The sequence below is a fragment of the Vigna radiata genome, chromosome 5, assembly GCF_000741045.1.
Source record: "Vigna radiata var. radiata cultivar VC1973A chromosome 5, Vradiata_ver6, whole genome shotgun sequence".
In the NCBI taxonomy this organism is placed as follows: Eukaryota; Viridiplantae; Streptophyta; class Magnoliopsida; order Fabales; family Fabaceae; genus Vigna; species Vigna radiata.
The window spans coordinates 27,258,018-27,263,607 of record NC_028355.1 but is presented as its reverse complement, the minus strand read 5'-3'; positions in this window follow the sequence as shown (position 1 = coordinate 27,263,607).

Below are 5,590 nucleotides of genomic sequence, written 5' to 3'. Positions count from 1 at the left end.
TTTGTCTTCTAAAGGTATTACTCTCTATGATGGTAAAGATTTTAGAAATTATTGCTTAATAGTCCTTGTGACGACTTGAGAAACAACTCTAGAAAGAAGAAACCTGAATATGAATACAAAAATATAATCAAAATTAAGATAAAATAAAACAAGTCATGTAATATAAATTAGTTATAAAGATGATTGAGTATTACTTTCTATCATAAAGTTCAATCATTGATTAATCATGGAGAAGAGAGTCACTATGGTGGACGTCATTTAAATTTGGTGTGTAGGAAGAAAAAAAAAGTGAAGCAAAGGAAGAAAGCTCCATGTATCTTTTGAGTTTTGGCTCATTTGCAATTTGTGTGGTGCTATGTTGTTTTTTATGTCTACCAATTTCTTTCGATTGAAAGATAATTTCTTTATGCACCTTTATATTTTTCTTGTACACCCCTTATTAATGTTTATTTTGCTTTTTCTGTTTTATTATTTATTCAACCTCCATTGTTCTTTCTCGCTGGTGTACTTACTTTCAGCTTTTATTTTGGACATTGAATTGACAAAAAAGTATTGTTAAAGGTGAAAGTTTGTACAGGTGTTAGAAGTTAGTTAGATCTTATCGATCTATATTTTTATCTTTCTGTTCTAAAAAAATTTGAGTCACTGTCAAGGTGACATTGACTTTTGAGTTTTTTATATATTGATCAATCTAAAATAATAATTTCATATTTTGAATATTGTTTGAAAGTCAATTGTAGTAGTTAAAAATGTACATTCCAAAAGGACATTCATTTCGAAAATTCCGAATGTAATTATAATTTTAACTTTTATACTGTGAAATTTGAAAATTGCTTCAAAACATTAAATTTATAATATATTTTCCAGATTTTGAAATATAAAATGCATTTCGTATATCAAAACATATTCAAAATAATATAATCTAAAAAGGGGTTTAAAATTATACAACCTAAATATATATATTAGAGATTGTAAAATTTAAAAAATTATTAAATATATATATTATTCGAATAATTTGAACTTTTCCTCATACCTCATCTTCATGAAGACATAAAAGTTAATATGAGGTTTGATTTTTAGTTTGGCCAAAATATTTTTGAAACCATATATTTTGCTGATCTTAAAGTCAAGCATCTAATGACAACAAAATTAATAAAAAAGAAATTGTAGTTTTTTAAGATTAAATAGCATTTTAGTCTTTAAATTTATATGTAAAAATGAAATTTGTATTTGTCTCAAAGATGGATAATAATTCTCAAATTTTAAAAAGAATGGATTTAATTCTTTTAACATAATAACATTAACTTTATACAATTTATCACCTTCTAGTTCAAATATCAATCTAGAACACCATTTAACACATAAAAAATTAGTATAGTTAGATTAAAAGGATTATATTCATTCAATTTAGCACATAAAAAAGAAATATTATATATAATTTTCACTCACGTTTATTTTTTGTATCTTAAAAATATATATATTATATAGTTGAATAAAACTATCTTTTGTTGTCGCGTTTCGATATTAAAAAAAATTAGACATAAGAATATGAAAAATAACAATTTATGTTATTTTTTAAGGGTTTGCTAATATGTATTGATTTATATTATCTACTTACTCACTCATTTTTTAAAATAGAGTATTGTTTGAAAAACAATGACTCTAAGTTTAGTGAAAAAAATTGAATGATCTAAAATATCACACTTTTTTCCTTAGATAAAAAAAAATGCCTTTTGAGAATACAAGGTTTAAACACTTTAATATTTGTTTATTCAAACATAGATATTGTTTTTGGAAAGTTCAAAACACCAAAAGGTCCCAAGAACAACTTTGGTAGTGTTTTGATAACTTTTGATCTTATTGCTTCAAATAACAAGTTGATAAAAGAGTTGTTGGAAATTCTTTTAGACTTCACTTTAAATTTTCATCTTCAAGATTTTATCTATTCACACATGAACTTAGAGATGCATTAAATGTGTACAACATCAAACACTTTATCTCTTCTTTAAGCAACATCTTGATAACTTACTTGACCATCTTGATAACTTACTTGATTTATTAGGCCTCAACCAAAGAGTTTTCAACCAAACTAGAGTAAAGTATATGATTATACGAGACAAATAGCCTTTCTAAAGTTGGCATGAGGTGTATTTGAATGGTCATTAGTAGGGATGAACGAGTCGGGTCGGGTCGGGTCGAGCACGGATAATGCCTATCCACTACTCGACCCGCAAAAAAAATCCACCACTACCTATGCGGATAATTATTTAAAAAATACTCGTGTATATTTTAAAACCCACATATACTCGTGGATACCCGCAAATATTTAAAAAAATATATATTTTTATAAATTTTTAAAATAAAATTTGAATAAAATTACAAAAAAGAATTTAAAATATAATATAAGTTAAATTAAATATAAATTAAAAATTAATTTATATCCACTTGATAAAATATAAATTAATTTTAATTTTAATTAAATTTAACTTAAAAAATATAAAGTAAATTTTTATTTTTAGTTTTTGCGGATAGAAGATACCTACGTATATAGATAGTATAATACCCGCATCCGACACATTTATAAACAAGTATTAAAATATTCACTATTCACAACCCGCGAGTATTCGTCATGAATTTTATCTACAGATACGTGCAAGTCACAAGTTTTTTTGTCATCTTTAATCTTTCATAAGAAGCTATTTTACTATATTTTTCAAAAGATCTTTAATATTGATGTGTGTCTTGTTGAATCTTTCCGTATGTGTAAAGATGAGAACACAAAATAAACTTATAAATATTTTCATTAGGTACAATGTTAATTTAAAGTACTATATGCATGCATATCATTTAATGATAACTTTACTCATCATACAAAGCAAACACATGTTACATCTTTTATCAAATGAAAGATAATCTGTCTCACACTATATATCTTTATAAAACTTGTGTCTTAAAAATGAATTATCTTCAAGATTGATGCTTATTATTTAACAACACTTAATCAAATTCCAAGACAAGTTGGATCATATTCTAACAATTTATTTTTACAATTACATAAAAAGTGAAAATTGGATGCATATTTTGTTAATGTAGAAAATTATTAGTTTTGAGTGGGTTATGTTTGAGCACATAAAAAAAAATATTAGATTTAACATGTAATACTTACTATTTTTTAATTACAAAATTTCTCATACTAGAATATCATATAAAAGCTAAACAAATTCAAATTTACACTAAAAATATTCAAAATATATGTAAAGATTAGTTGAGAAATGTAAATTGAATTTAAGAGTGGATAAATTGAACTTTCAAACAGTTTTATCATTGGATGAATAATTAACAAATGTCTAGTTTAGATGCAATATGTAAGAGATTAAAGAAGAAGAAAAATAATAAATTTTATTCCAATTCATCCTTACTCGATAGTAAAGATATTTATAATGAAGAAAATCAAACAATGACCTATATAAAATTATTAAAAATGCGAAGATACTAAAAAAAAATATTATTACATCTAAAAATATTTAAATTTAAATATTAACCACTCTCTAATGCAATCAATGCTTTTTTTTAAACAAATTTGTGTTCCTACCACATCCGATAGTCTCACATTGCTTAAGAGTCTAGATGAAGCGAACTTTAAGGGTGTGTTCACTTGGGAGTGATTGGGGGAGAGTGATTGAGTGGATTTGAGGGGATTTGAAGGTGATTTTTATTTGTGTTTACTTGAGTGGATTTGAAGGTAATTGAGAGTGGATTTGTGGGTGAAGTTTGTGAGAATCAGTGTAGGATTTGATTGATGTGACAGTTTTAAAAAATTTGTTTAATTGATTGAAATTGAAGATTACCAATATGTCCCTAGGTATTAAAGTAATATAAAATGATATTTGTTAATGTTGTGTTTAATTGTAAAAATATTTATTAAGAGTTAAAAATTTAGAATAATTATTAAAATAATTTTAAAAGTTTAATTAAATTATACTTTAGTGAAATGATTTTTTTTTTTAAATATAGTACTTGTTTGTGATATAATTTTTTAAACTGTCGCTTCATGTCGAGAGATAGCTTTGTCAAGTTATCTTCAATATGCTGAACTCGCCCCTGCATTTTTTCATACCTACATTCTGTGTTATTCTTTTATGTTCACATATTTTAATAAATTTATATAGTTTTATATGATAATTTACATAAATAATAAGTATATAATCTGTTCATAATTTCTTCTATGGAGTTAATGACATGAAGACTTATCCTTGCATCAGCGACTTGAAATGAGTATTAAGGTGAAAACAATGTATTAAGGTGAAAACTAGGTAGGAGTAGACTCTCTGTTTATAAATAAATATGTAAACATTTGGTAAAAATTCAAATAAAAAATTTAATAACAAAATTTAAACATAATGTGTAGTTTAATTCCACTGGACCCGTGCACACCAGAACACTTCTTACAAACCTTTCCTTCAGTTCACTTATTCGGTGGGTGCAAAGAAAACTGGGTAAATTAGATTCTGATCGGTCATCGGCACACGACCGGAGTACAACATGATTGTCTGCGTTGCCGTCAGTCGATCACCAGGTGAGTCCCATTCACCTTTCCATAATCGATTTCATTTTCGCCGGCGAAAATTTCGGTTTTCCGATCTCTGATCCACCACATCGTCCATTGCTCGCTGGATGTGGTTGACGAGCGAGGTGTGTTTCGTTTGCTCTGAACGGGGTCCTGAGTAACCGAATACGCAACCCACGCGTTCATCTTCTTCATCGTGTAACCTGATACGTTTTTGCTGTGACCGAATACAGCTGCGTGTTCTTCTTCTTCATGACAGCGTAACCGGATACACTTTTGTCGTAACCGAATACAACTGCATGTTCGTCTTATATTTAAAATGAAGAGGGGCATTTCAGACAAAGCACCGTTCATCCCTCCAAATCTTCGCACATCTGAGGGTGAATGAACAATACTCATATCTCGCAATTACCTTTAAATCATCGCTCGCAATTCAATACAAGTGAACACGTTTTCTTTTTAATTCATCGCTCGCTGACCATCGTGAATAGTAAATCACGTCCAAGTGAACATGGCCTAAATACTCTTTGCTCCTTCCATCCTCTAAAACACCTTTTAAAGACAAAATTGTGACGAAGTTCCACAATCCAAAATGGACAATATCTCGAATGTACAATGATTGACTATACACTATTTTATTCCAAGATCAAACCAAAACAAAATGAAAATCTTAATTCTCTCATGATGATTGGAAATGGAAAGCAACCTCAGTTCAATTGAGTTAGGTCACCCAGCCTCCTAATCTAGCTCAATTTAGCTTCTCTTTCGTGAAAAATTCATTTTTCTATTCAAAATAGACCTTAGGTAGAGCAAATTGTATTGTTCTAACATAATTAAACCAATTCCATGTTGTAAAAAGCTGACAGAATCACGAACAAATTTTCCTGAGGCGTGTAGAGTCACTGTCCTTAAGGACTTATCCGCGGTGTGCGCAAGTCCCCCAGGATACAACAGGAACTTCTCAGAATATTTCTGAGGATCTCAGAACTAGCAAGGAACTCTTAAAAGAGTATAAGAATAACC